Source organism: Piliocolobus tephrosceles, chromosome 13 (assembly GCF_002776525.5).
Source record: "Piliocolobus tephrosceles isolate RC106 chromosome 13, ASM277652v3, whole genome shotgun sequence".
In the NCBI taxonomy this organism is placed as follows: Eukaryota; Metazoa; Chordata; class Mammalia; order Primates; family Cercopithecidae; genus Piliocolobus; species Piliocolobus tephrosceles.
Genome location: NC_045446.1, coordinates 45,023,815 through 45,038,760, shown reverse-complemented (window position 1 = coordinate 45,038,760; position 14,946 = coordinate 45,023,815).

Sequence of the window (14,946 nt, the reverse complement as noted above, 5' to 3'; positions counted from 1 at the left end):
AGCTAAGCAGAGGATATGCATGTGCCCAAGGGCCCTTTTGGTGCAGTGTGTGTTCTTTCTGTAGGTGAGGCTGTGGAGGTATGTGTCTGCAGAAGGTGCTAGGATAGTGCTGGGTGTGTCACACACGAGGCCATGCCCTACACTTGTGCAGGTTTTCTGTGACCTCTGGGATCTGAAAGATCAGTGTTTGCTAGAGCTGAATAACAGTGAGGTTAGGGGAGTTTGAAGGAGGGAATGGAGGTGTGACATTTCTAGGGCCCAGTCCTGTAGGCAGGTTTAGGGCTTAATGACTATAATCACTTTGGCATGAGCAACTGACATGGGCTCCTCACTCTGTAGTTTACCTGGAGTGCTGCCACTCCAGTTTCATTGCTGGCTCCTCAGCACTGCATGAGAGCAGAGCAGTTATTGCAGTTTCTATTTAGAAACAAAGCCTGTTAAATGGCAAAACTGGATAGAATCAGCTCCTCTGAACCCATGTCCAGTATGATCTCAAGCCAGGGTGCCTTCGGGTTGTGTATATCCCAGTAACCAATCCTGGCTGTGGCATGGTGCTTAGCACATGATTCTCATCCCCTACCTCCAGGATTATTTGCTGAAGAGTCAGTGACCAAATGAATAGTGCAAAGGAGAGACAAGAGACCTGGGTCGAGGGCAAAGGGTATCAGGTCAGGGCTGAAGGGCACAGGAGGAAGAAAGGGCTGGAAGGAATTCTCTGAAGATGGGCTGCTTCTTTCATGACTATGTTGGCCAGGCCAGGTTTTGGCTCAAGCCTTTCCTTGCTTTTAACTTATCAGAAAATTTGTCATTGGTTCCCTAAATATTGAGAATAAATCCAAAGTCCCACCATGGGCCATAAGGTGCCACGTGAGCAGGCTGCCCACTATCTTCTCTCTTCTACTCTGTAGCCCATGGAATGTCACTCATTGGCTGCCTTTTGCCATTTCTAAAACATTCCAGCATACTCAGGCCTCAGGGCCTTTGCACTTGCTGTTCCCTCTGCCTGATATGCCTTTCCCCCACTATCTACCTCAAATATACATCCTCAGAGAGGCCCTCTCTGCCACCTTGCCCCCATGGCCTTCCTTGTTTTTCTCCATAACACTGATCACTCCTTGGCATTTTATTGTATATGCATTTCTATCTGTCCACTGGAAATGAAGCATCACAAGGCCAGAGATCTTTGCCCGCTTTGTTCACTGCTGTATGCCCAGTGCCTAGCATGATGACTCACATTTATTAGGCATATTAGATACAAATTAAATGTATTTGAATGAGTTAGTATGGTTTGGAGCTTTTACTTCTCTGAAGCTTCTAGGTGTGCTACTTTCACAGGAAGAGTGATCCTGGCCTAGGATGCTAGTGCCTACAAAGTAGCAGAGCTTGTACTTTATTAGATTCACTATATCCTTACGAAAGAGGAGGCACATTGGATAAGATGCAGCCCCAGTCCCCCATCCTCTGCCAAAACCAACGTGTCCCAGTCTGAAGCAGATCCTAGTTAAGCTGGATGGTGGACTGGTAGACCAGCATCCCTCTGGCCAGAGCAGACATGGATGGTGGGACTGGCAAAGATTGGGACTGAGAATGGCTGAGATCAGGACATCAGGGGTCAAAGATCAAGACAGGGATCTGGGGCTGGGACTAGGGCTGGGAAGAGCCAAGGGGCCTTGGTGGGCATTTAGGGGAGCTGGGTAGTTGATATGGTTTGGCTGTGTCCCTACCCATATTTCATCTTGAATAGTAGCTCCCATAATCCCCATGTATCATGGGAGGGACCCAGTGGGAGGTAATTGAATCATGGAGGCAGTTTCACCCATACTGTTCTCATGGTAGTGAAAAAGTCTCACAAAATCTGATAATTTTATAACGGGAAACCCCTTTCACCTGGCTCTCATTCTGTCTTGCCTGCTGCCATGTATGATGTGCCTTTTGCCTCTGCCATGATTGTGAGGCCTCCCCAGCCACCTGGAACTGTGAGTCCATTAAACTTCTTTTTCTTTAAAAATTACCTATCTCAGGTATGTCTTTATCAGCAACATGAAAACGGACTAATAGAGTAGCCAACGTGTCTGGAATGATAATGGGGGGCCAGTTAAGGTGGCTTCTTGTAAGCCGTTGATACTTAGGACTTCTCTGCTGGCCCTACCTGGGCATGAAATATCCTTTTCTTGGCAGGACTAACGACAACAATATTGTAATATGTAAAGATCCTACATATCTGCTATCTCATAACAACTATGTGTAGTATGTTTATTCATTTAGCCAACAAATATGTGTTGATCCTGTGTAAGAACCAGGCACTGTAGATGTTGCCTCTGTCACTGTTTTAGTCCATTTGTGTTGCTATGGACTCAGGTATACCTGAGCCTGGATGATATATAAAGAAAAGGGGTTTATTTGGCTGACGGTTCTGCAGGCTGTACAAGACGCATGGAGCTGGCATCTGTTGATAGCTTCTGGTGAGGGTCTCAGGCTGTCTCTACTCACTGCAGAAGGGGAAGGGGAACCGGTGTGTGCAGAGATCTTGTGGTGAGACAGGAAGCAAGGGAGGGGAGGGAGGTGCCAGGCTTTTTATAACAATCAGTGCCTCCTGGGAACTAACAGAAAACTCATTACCTCAAGGGGGCACCAAGCCATTCATGAGAGATCCATCCCCATGACAAAAACACCTCCCATTATGCCCCAACTCCAACACTGGAGATCAAATTTCAACATGAGGTTTGGGGGACAAACATCCAAACTATAGCAGTCACATATAGGCAATCTCTACATTTACAGAGGTAACTAACACTCCTTCAACAAAATAGATGATTGTTTACTAAAATACATCAGTTGCTTTATCATCCGTGCTAAGACTAGTGGTTATTACATAGTAGATGCTCAATTAATATTTTTGAATTGCTGGATGAATATGTAGGTTAATGACTTCATCCATTTACTGAACAAGGAAGTAACTCAGAAAAATCAGATTTGGAAATCTGGCTCAGGGTGGTTTTACTCTTAAGACCAAATAGTTATCTCTGATTCTAAGACTTTGAAGGTTTACAGATTTGGAATTAATACATTTCTAAACTGAAAATACCAAAAAATCTTGTGGGGAAGTGGTTAAAAGTTGCCAGTTTTTCATTTTTCCAAGTAAGGAGATGGAGAAAGATATTACCAACAATTGTTATTTCATAAAAGGGCATTTAAACACTTCAATTGTGTGAAGAGTGATCCTAGAATTTTTAATCATTGGATACATATTGGTTCTATGAAAAAGTTACTACATTGTTCTAATTTTTTCCCATTTCACTGAAGATTGGGGTAAACTTCACTAATCCACAGTGAAGAGACAGGTCCGAGCTCACATGGGCATTTGGGAGCCTCTGGCTTGGAGGAACCAGTCAGTCAAGTTTTTTCCTCTCTCTTTGTCTCTCTTTTTAGTCCTCTTCCCTTTCTTCTTCTCTTTCTTCTTTCTTTCTCACCTCTTACGTACAGACACACTTAGACACACTGAGGCACATTTCAAAATTCCAAAGAGAAGCAGGCCATGTATCAGAGTTAGACCTCAGGTGGAGAAGAAAGACAGCCTCTCCTGTTCTGAGCACTGCTTTCCCAACTCTAAAAAGAAAAGGAGAAGGGGGTGGTGGTGAAGGGGAGGAGAATCTTCCCTACCTTCCCTACCTTCAACCTTCTTTATTATATCTGTTCAAAGTGAAAAAACAAAATGGTTTTAAACTCTCAGTGTTAGTTTATGACTCCTATTAATCACATGTAATAACCCTCCCAATTATTAAATTATGGGGACATGTGTTTCCTCAGCCAAACAGAATAATTATTTACTGAAATGAATTAACATATAGAAAAGCCTCAGTTCTATGGAGGTTGAAACTTTGCATAATGAGTGTATCAGCCTTAAAAGCACCAGACGAGCTTTTTTTTTTTGGTGAAATAAATACACTGATTATGGTGAAGCTTATCCGTGCTGGCATCTTGCCATTTGCTATTTCTTTAATAAACACAGGTCGAGTTGTGTATCTGTTTTCAGTTTCATTTATCAAGGCTCCCCTTTGCAATTAACAGCTGCGGTAGAGGTGGGGTGGGGGTAGGGAAGACATGTTCTTACCAGCCTCCTCCTCCAGGTCCCCAAAGTTGCTCATTTGGGGCTTTCTTTGTATTTTAATAGGTTTGTCAATCAGCTGACCGCAGCAGCGCAGCAGCGATGCACAGATCTGATCTGCGTTGGCAATATACTTATCACTCGGACATGCATCTCCAGGACACCAGGCTTAGCAGGAAGGGGAGCCAATCAAGGGGAAACAATTATGCAAATTTAAAATGTAAACTCTCTGGAGCCCCTGCCACAACCTGGTAAGAGGATGAAGGTCTGCTTTCCATTCCTTTTGCTAGTGACAGCAAGCTCTCTTCCCACATATCTTCCAGGGAGATTCCTAAGTCATTTAAGCGTCTGCAAAATGGCCCCATGGACATGTGTTGGAAATGAGGATTTATGGGTAATTACATCTAAAAAACTCTTATTTTTCATGGTACTCATGAAGCCACCCAGTCTCCTAAATTTTTTTATCTAGTGATGTAGGGACTGTGTCAAATGTTCACCAAAGGACATTTAGATCATTCATTCATTCAACAAGCATTTAGTAATGTATATTTCAAGATTGCTGAGAGTAGATTTTAATTGTTCACAGTCTTCCCAAAACGATAAGTATATGAGGTGATAGACATGTTAATTAGTTTGATTTAATCATTCCATATTGTGTACATATATCAAAACATCAGATTGTATCCCATAAATATATACAATTACTTGTCAATTAAAAATAAAATTTGAAAAAAATACAGGCATGTATTCAAGGGTGTAATACTGGGAGCTCCTTGAGCTTATAGTTTGGTTACTTTGTTTATTCCTTAAAAAACAGATAGCAAACATCTACTCGGAGTGAGGTACTGGTTTTGGGTGGAGAAAAGACAGATGAGGTTCCTGCTGTCATGGAGCTTGCTTTTGGAGATGGGTGGGTGCAGGAGCATGGCGTGAGGCTTCTGATGTGGTTCTCAATAAGAACCATGACTCCTGGCAGTCACAGCCTAGCTCTTGAATGTAGTCTGGACCTAGTGACTTACTTCTGAGAAATAGAATACGGCAAAAGTGATGGGACGTCACTCCTGATTGGGCTACAAAAGACTGCCCTTTATCTCAACGGCACTCTCTGTCTCTTGCCCTCTCACTTGCTCTGATAAAGCTTGCTGCCCTGTTGTGAGATGCTCTATGGAGAGGCCTGCATGGCAAAGAACTGAGGGTGTCCCCTGACCAACAGCTTGTGAGAAACTGAGCCTCACTCCATTGTCCACAGGGGTGAGCTAGGGAGCAGATCTTTCTAGTGGAGCCTTGAGGGCACTTGTAGCCCCAGTCAAAACCTTGATTGCAGCCTGTGAGACTCAAAGCCATAGGCTCTAGCTAGCCACTCCTGGGTTCCTGGCCCACAGAAACTGTGAGATAGTAAATGTTTTTAATGTTAAGTTACTAAGTTTTGGGGCAATTTCTGGCTTAGTCAGGTCTGAGTGCTAAAACAAAATACCATTGACTAGGTGGCTTAAGAACAAACATTTATCTCACATGGTTCTGGAGGCTGGGAACTGGCAGATCCAGTGTCTGGTGAGGGCCCTGTTACTGGCTTATAGATAGCCACCTTCTTACTGTGTCCTCACATGAGCAAAAGACACAGAACTTTAGTGTCTTCTTCTTCCTCTTTTTTTTTTTTTTTTTTTAAATGGAGTCTCGTTCCATCGCCCAGGCTAGACTGCATGTGATGATCTTATCTCACTTCAGCCTCTGCCTCCTGGGTTCAAGCAATCTACCCACCTCAGCCTCCTGAGGAGCTGGGATTACTGATGTGCGCCACCACACCTGCTAATTTTTTTTGTATTTTTAGTAGAGATGGGTTTCACCATGTTGGCCAGGCTGGGTCTCTAACTCCTGACCTCATATGATCCTCCTGCTTTGGCCTCCCAAAGTACTGGAATTACAGGCATGAGCCACTGCGCCTGGCCATCTTTCTCTTCTTATAAGGATATTACTCCTATCATGGAGGTTCTTCCCTTATGACCTCATCTAAATTGAATCACTCCCAAGAGCCCCACCTCGTATTAGGAATTAGGGCTTCCATATATGAATTTTGGGAAGACACAAATAAATAAGCAGTCCATAACAATTTGTTTTATAGTAATAGATAATATGGTGGCTGGAGGTGGGGAGTGAGATTATAAATTAATAGGCAAAAAGGAAGATATGAGCTGGTGAAAAGGCAGTGCTGAACATGAAGGAAAGGTGATAGACATACAGGGTGGCTGCTGAGAATTTGAGTCTCAGGGCAGAACAGACCCTAAAGGTCCTTTGTTCAATACCCTAGATTTAGCCAGTGTGCTCTGTGCATCCCTTCCAATGGGCATCCAGCCTTGGGTCAAATACCCCAAGTGAGGGGGAAATTCACATATTTGTTACTCTGTCCCATCTTTGGATGTAAAAAATACTTGCTGCTGGGCTGGAATTTGCATCCCTATGGTTTTGTCTCCCTGGTCCTGGTCTTTCTCTTTGAGGCCATTTGTCCTCTCTGGTCTTTTAAGCCCCTATACCCTAGACAGTTGTCCAGCCTTTCTTAGTTGGCCCTCACATTCCCTGACCCAGGTCTCCTTTCTTTCCCAGACTGGTTTCGATCTTTTGGTACTGCTTTTGGCCTTTCTGACTTGACTGCCTTTCACACTCCCCTTCCTCCACCCACTGGGTCTCTTCCCACAGTCTCTGTTTGCTCTTGTGGTCTAGGGTTCTGTATAACTTTAGTTAGGAATTCTGCAATTTTGGTCAATGGCCCCTCACAGCATCATGCCAGTCTCCTCCCTCACATGGCAAGCTCTTCTTTTCGCAGAAAATGGTCACCACATGCCAGTTGAGCATTTTCCTCTTCTGCTAAACGTGCCCACCTCTTTGGCGCTTCACCTCCTCCTCCTCCCCAGTGACTTCCTTCCTCCATTCCCTTCTCTGCCAGCCTCAATTATCACTTCTGCAGAGGACTCCCTGGGGGGTGGCCCTCTCTAGTCAGCTACCTGCTAGACATTGTCCTGTGAGATCCTTACAGCCCCTGGAGCTCAGCGTACCTTCCTTCCTGTCCTCTGACAAATATCCACTGATGCTGACACTGGGTCAGTGTTCCTTCTAGTCATTGTCCCCTTTCCTCCCCTGCCTGATGGGCCAGAGTCTCCTGTGTCTCCTGGTATTCTATGCTGTAAACTCAGGGACATCCTAGGCTTTTTCTCTTTCCTTCACCATCCATGATTAAATCTGTCATCTGGTTTGCCTTTTTTTTTTTTTTCCCTTCTCAGGGCCTCTTTCATCTGCCCCTTCCTTCTGCCACCCCTGAGGACCAGGTCTTCATCAGTTCACCCCAGACCATAATAATCCCCATCCCCCAAAGAATTTATTACAGGAGACAGTGCTGGAAACTGGAAGTATAGAGACAGGCAAAGCAGATCTGGCATCTGTCCTTGTGGAGCTTGCAGTGAGCTTGTTCATGCATGCATGCATTCACATATTCATTCATTCATTCATTCAAATAGTTATTGAACACCTTCCATGTTACTTTGTCTAGTTGTCTCAGATTCCTGATAGTTGGAGGTAACTTTCTAACTTAGTTGTACTGAGGGGGGCAGTTTCCAATAAACAGCTTGACAATTATTTTGATAATTAGCAGCAGTAACTGAGAAGGACAGCCTGGAATGTCAGGGATACTTTCTCCACCCCACAAAAACCATGAATCTGAGAATTTCTGGGCTGCTGGTCTTATCTACTGGTCTGGCTGATTACCAGATGCCCTGCAGTGACATCTCAGGAAAGGCCAGGGCTGGGAAGGCCAACCCCCAGAGCCTGCCTCTACATTCTTGAGACACTGTGGTAGTTCTCCCATCCTAATCCATCTCTTCCCATCACCTGCAGCAGATCTACTTCAAGCACCTGCATCATCCCAGGTACCCTGGTTGTTATCGATGAGGGTCCTGGCTGCCAAGGCAGGAATTAAGACAAGCAGGCAGTGTCAGAGGAACAGTGTCCAGACAGCTTCCTGCAGGCTCTTAGGGAAGTTCAGGCCAGAGGCGGGAGGAGGCAGTGAAGAATGATGTGGTACAACTGCAGGCTGAAAGGTGAGTGTGTGCATGCTAAGTAGGCTGAGTTCGCGAGTGTGATACCAGGGTTAAGAATATGCTGATTTGTGCCAGACGCAGTGGCTCACGCCTGTAATCCCAGCACTTTGGGAGGCCAAGGTGGGCAGATCGCCTGAGGTCAGGAGTTTGAGACCAGTCTGGCCAACATGGCAAAACCCAGTCTCTACTAAAAACACAAAAATTAGCCGGGTGTGGTGGCTTACACCTGTAGTCCCAGTTACTTGAGAGGCTGAGGCAGGAGAATCACTTGAACCCAGGAGGCGGAGGTTGCAGTGAGCTGAGATCACAGCACTGCACACCAGCCTGAGTGACAGAGCAAGACTCCGTCTCAATAAATAAATAAATATAAAAAGAATATGCTGATTTGGGAGATCCCAGAGCCTTTATCACTACCTTTTTCGTCTTTGGGCTAATGAATTAATTTCTCTGGGTGACATTTGTTTCTTCATCTTAAATGGGACTACTTACTAATGCCAGCCTCAGAAGGCTGCTGGAGTTTACAGGAGATAATGTGAGGAATTGCCTGGCATGGGTGGTCAATAAATGGTAGCTACTTATTATTAGTATGGTTAGGCTGGTTTTGAGGGTAGGGTCAGGCAGGAAGAACCAGAAAATTGGGGAGGAGCCAGAGTCCTCAGAGGGCGTTTAAGTTCAGGCTGGGGAAGCCAAGATCCTTCCACAAATGCGCAGAGCAGGTACAGGGATGGAAGTGGGGCAAAGCTCAGGTCAGAAGCTGGTAGGAGGTCAGAGAGGTTGGAGAGTCCCTGGGCAGTTGCCAGGATTTTTTCCTGGATTCTCAGCAGCTGCCTTGATCGGCTGTTTCCTGGAGAAGTTGGACAGAGTGGGCAGGAACTGTCATTAGGGCATCAAAATTACTTTTCCCCTGGTTTGGGCCAGAATTGTTTCCAGAACAAAGCAGAGGCTCCAAATGACTATCAAGTGGCCCCTGGATTAGAGACTGAAAGGCTTGGGGGCAGGGAGCCAGGCAAGCCCATCTAGACCTGGCCCACAAGGTGGGAGGGGATCCCTCCAGGGGGATGCCTCTCTGGGCCCACCTGGAAGCCCTGCACCTCCTCTCTTCCTGGCCAGACTCTTCCAGGTCATGCTCATCTGACCTGTTTCAAGGATGCTTATCTGACAACTCTAGTCCTTAAGGATGACTCCTCTCCCCACAGCAGTTTCTCTCTGTTTCTACAGTACCAGGCTAGCTGCTTTATACACGTTGTAGCATTTATTCATCAAGACATCCATGTGAGAGATGTTACACCCATTTTACAGAGACTAAAAGTGAGGCTCACATAGATTAAATAACTTTGCCAGGCTCCTGCAACTGGAAAATGGCAGGGCTGGGATTTAAACACAGGTCTGCCTAGTTCTAAAACCCTAAATTTCAAGAGACCAAGATATTCCACTTACTATGGCTGAGTAACAAATTACTCCAAAATTTAGGAGAAGACAATTTATCAAGCTTATAGATTCTATGGGTCATAAATTCAGACAAGGCACAGCAGGGATGACTTGTTGCTGCTCCATGATGTCTAGAGCCTCAGCCAGAAGACTTGAAGGCTACACCCATCTGAAGGCCTGTCCACTCCCATACCTGGTGACTGAGGCTGGCTTGAGGCTGGGGACCTCAGTTTCTCTCCACATAGTTCTCTCTAAAAGTCCCTCTATATGGACTAGTTTGAGCTTCCTCACAGCATGATGGCACTGCCTCTGCCAACCTGCAAGTGAGAGTCCTTCCAAAAAGAATCAGGTGGAAAGCACCATCTTTTAAGATACAGCTTCAGAAGATGTACAGCATCAGTTTTGCTACATTCTGCTTGTCAAGGCAGTCACAAAGGCCCATCCAGACACTGAAGGAGGGGAAATAGACTTCCCTTTTTGATAGAGGATTAACAAGGTTTTGAAAGATGTGTGATCAGAACTATTATGTGGCTGATTACTTTTGGAAAAGTCAATCTGCTGCATGAAGGAACCTGAAGAAACATATCCATTAGATGGTGAGCTCATGAGGACTGACCTTGTCCTAGACTTCTTGGTAACTCTCATAGGTCCAGCACATTAAGACACACATAGTATTTGTTGAATTAAACGAATAAATACAGATTGTCCAAATCAGGCTATTTTGAGGATTTTATTATTATTCTTCCAATTTTGCATTTACTGCTTTCTCTTTTACCGTTAAGCTGAAATGTTCCATCTAATGTAGAGGTTCTTTTGCTTCAAGGTTTGTTTCTTCCATCAGAGGTCCAGCAGGATACCATTTTATTATGGGCATTTGCTTCGTGTTTTGCAGGAGTCTGTAGGAATGCTCTTGAAAATCTCAAAGACATGTCTTCAAACTTCCGTCAGAGCCTTCAATTCTTAGAACAACATCACCCTTCTGCCTTGCCCAGCCATGCTCAAAGCATGTTTTTTTCCCCCTTGGAATTTCCAAAGACTCTGCATGGAGGTGACAGGGGATCCTGCAACTGTAGTCTAGGGGCTTGTTGTGGAATAAGTATAGGCTTCAATCATAAAGGGAGAATATGGATAAGACCTGGATAGTGATCCTTTGCCAGTATATGTATTTTTTGTCTGTCTTTCCTTTTTTCTTCTTTTTTGTAACTTTTCCCCTCCCTCTCTTTCTCCAAAATGCAATCTGGCTTTGTTTGTAGCTCACTACTCCCCGGACTGATCTCCAGTTCTGTGAAAAATCACAGCCCTGCCTTCATCTTATTGTTCAGTGTGCTGCTGCTGGGAGTTGCTGCAGAAGGTACACTGATCCGGCAGCTTACCTGGATGGGTAGAGCCAGATGGCGAGTGGGAGGAGGAAGAACGTTGGGAAGAACGGCCAATGGATGCTGGGCTTAATACCTAGGTGATGGGATGATCTGTGCAGCAAACCACCGGGGCACACGTTTACCTATGTAACAAACCTGCACATCTTGCACATGTACCCCTGAACTTAAAAGTTGAAGATTAAAAATTTAAAAAATAACCTTTGGTCATACTTCCAGAACATTTTCTCTCTCTTTCTCTCTCTCTCTCTCTCTCAGTGTGTGTGTGTGAGTTTGTATATACACACATACACAGGTACAAAATATTTTTAACAAAATAAATATGGTTTATACTTTACACACAGGTAACTGGCTTCCTGTGCCTCCCCGATTTAAATATGAACACATATTTTCATCAATAAATATTCCTCTTTGACAGTGATATGAAGAGTGATTATCCATTTTATGGGTGTAGCATGATTTATTTTACTGATCTCTACTATTTTAGGATGTTTAGGTTTTCTGATTTTCTATTAGAATCAACAGCATGATGAACATTCCTTCAGCTAAATCTCTTTATTTCTTATTTCCTCAGTATGTATTTCTAAAACAATAATACATTTAGTTAAAGGATATATATACACAGCATGCATATTTATGTATGTGTATATATATGTATATGTATGTATGTATATATATTAAAGAACTTTTTTGCCTTGAGACAGAGTCTCACTGTGTTACCCAGGCTGGAGGGCAGTGGTGGGGTCTCGGCTCACTGCATCCTCTGCCTCACGGACTCAAGTGATCCTTTCACCTCAGCCTCCTGAGTAGCTGGGACTATAAGCACTCACCACCAAGCCTGACTAAGTTTTGTATGTTTTGTAGGGACAGGGTTTCACCATGTTTCCCAGGCTGGTCTCCAGCTCCTGAGCTTAAGCGATCCACCCACCTTGGCCTCCCAAAGTGCTGAGATCACAGGCATGAGCCACTGTGCGCAGCCTAAAGAACATTTTTGAAAAAGCTTAAAAATTGTCTCCCAAAGTTTGTAATTTACGTAATAGCAGCAGTGCTTGGGGATGCTAATAAATCATCATTAATACTTAGTGCTTTCCATGTGACAAACACCCGTAAAGGTTTTACAGACATCATCTCAATCTCTCCACTGACCCTAAGAGAGGACGTTATTATTTCCATTTCATAGATGGGAAAACTGAGGACCAGATGGACAAAGTAACTTGCTCAAGGTCACACAGCCAGGAAATGGCAGATAGGCGATTCAAACCCAGCTCAGACTGACTGCAAAAACCCTCCTCTCCTTTTGCTACCCAGCCTCCCACTTGCACATTCATAAAAACTGGTATCTTAAAAAGTACCTGATTTTTTTTTCACTACCAAACTAGGTGTTCTTACTCTTTTTTGGCTGCAGTTTCCATAGACTGAAGAGGCTCTAAATGACTAAGAACAGTTTTTGATTAATTAGATTTTTGTTGCCAAAGAATGGATTTGATCCCCCACCCCCTCCCTCTCACTCTAAAAGCACACAACAAAATGATTTTAGCAGCGGGAATAATTACAGAAAACGTGGTATTAACTCAAATGGAATACAAATATTTTAGATTTTTTATTGTGCTCTAAGACCACCAGAGTGGAAAGAAAAGACTGAAATATGCCTCAGCAGACATAAGGAGAGAGCAGACACCAAGCTGAGAACCCCACGGTCACTCTCTGCTTGCACTTTTGATGATCTCAAAGAGAAGCAATCTTGGGATTTGAGCCTGGATCATAGCAGGAGCTGAAGCCCGTTGGAATCACTTGGTAGACTCAGAAGGAAAGGCTAACCTGGCAAAGACGCAGGTGAAGGCAAGGCCCTCCTCCTCTGGTGCCTTCCTTGCCTGGCTGCTGTCCTTTCTCTCTGATGTGCCCTTAACCTCAGCCCCATCTGGGTTTAAACTTCAAGGACTGCAGGAGAGACCCTTGATGAAGTGATGGTGGCTCTGCAGGGCAAGCCATATGCACACCATGGTCCAGGTTATAGACCTGTAGAGGCTGGAGGACTCCATCAGTTAGTTCTCCTTGACATGGACCTGCCTTGTACTTTCTTTACTTTGTTTTCTTTAGAGTCAGAGTCTGGCTCTGTCATCCAGGCTGGAGTGTAGTGGTGCAATTGTGGCTCATTGCAGCCTTAAACTCCTGGATTCAAGCTATCCCCCCACATCAGCCTCCTCGGACTACATCACCCCTGGCTAATTTATTATTTTATTTTTTAAGAGATGGGGTCTTGCTATGTTGCCCAGGCTGGTCTCAAACTCCTTACCTCAAGAAATTCTCCAACTGGCAGTCTTTTTGCCTCAGGGCTCTTTGCTTCTCAGACCCACTAAACCTTTTTCTGCCTCAGGGCTCTTTGCATTTGGGTTCTCAATACCTGAGAGCCTACTCTTTGCCTACATCTTTGCATTTGTACCTACTCTTTACTTTCATGTGAACTCAAAAGTACCTTCCTCAGTCTTCCCTGACCACCCTATCTAAAGTGGGACTCCCCTGCCCTCGCAAGTAACCCTCTGCCTTTACTTATCATCTTTATATCACTTACCACTACCAGAAATTTTTTTTGTTTACATATTTACTTGCTTAGCACTTCCTCTCCCAAATGTAAATGCTAGGGGTTTTATTTGCTTTTCTACTTGTGATTCTCAAGGCTTAAGCCAGGCGCTGGCTTAAGGTATGCAATGCGTTTGTTGAATAAACCAATGAGAACAATATTGCCAACTTTATAGTTTTCCTCAGAGGCAGCCTTGAATATTGCAGACACACCATAAGGATCCTTAGCCTATACTTTAGAGCAAGGTTCAGCAAACTACAGCCCACGGGTCAAATCCGGCCCACCATCTGTTTATATAAAGTTTTATTGGAATATGGTCATGCTGATTTCTTTTTATACAGTGTCTATGGCTGCTTTCACCCTGCAACAGCAGAGTTAAGTAGTTGTGACAGAGATCATACAGTCTGCAAAGCTGAAAATATTTACATCTGGCATTTTGTAGGAAAAGTCTGTGAAACTTTGCTTTAGAGGGAAGATTCCCTGGATTACCACAGACCTTTGTTTCATGTGAGTTGATGCCATAATGGTAAGATGCCGCATTGCTTTCTCTCACAGAGGCCTCTTTCATGTCAGCGTCTTTAGATAGGCAACTCAATCTTTCTGTTCATGAAAATATTGGCTTTGGCAATCTGCTTAATTCAGATGGAAAACTACTCCGACCTGAATTATCCAGAGAGCAGAGATCGGTGTGTTTTCTCTAATTGTTAATTACCAGGATGACACATGGTATAGGTCACTCTGCTTATCTGTCTTTTTATCTAGAGGAAGGGTTTAGCAAGGCACCTTGGTGGCATGAAAGATAGACTTTAAGTGTAAGATTTTATTATTTTTATTATTTCCCTTTGCTTAGATCTCTATAAGAATCATGATGTTTCCAAGGCAGCACATGGTTTGGGGAAACTGGAGAGAATACTCCCAATGGAAAGGGATAACATCACGGCTGCCACAACAATGCTATCCAGTGTGCAAATGTCGGATATTCAGAGGGACCAAGTCATCTTGATTAGAATCGTGGAGGTATGAGTTTCAAAGTGGAGTAATCTCATGTTCAATAAATTTCCAAATTCTCTTCACAGTACAGTGGAAAAGGGAACATGCTTAAGACAATTCCAGGGACTTGGCTCCTGGGCTTATTCAGATATGGGAATGATGGTCAGGGACTGGTTTATTGTCTTGCTAGGATGAAGTAGATGCTTTTGAATCTCTTTCTATTGTGCATGTCTGCGGGAACACATGTTTGCTCTTCTGTTTCACCCCAAATATTGAAAAGCTGTTCAAATTGCCAGATCATTTTCTCCAAGATGACGCTTATTTATTTATAAAAATCTTTAAAATTATATTATAAAGAATGTGTTTATTGTAGAAAAACCAGAA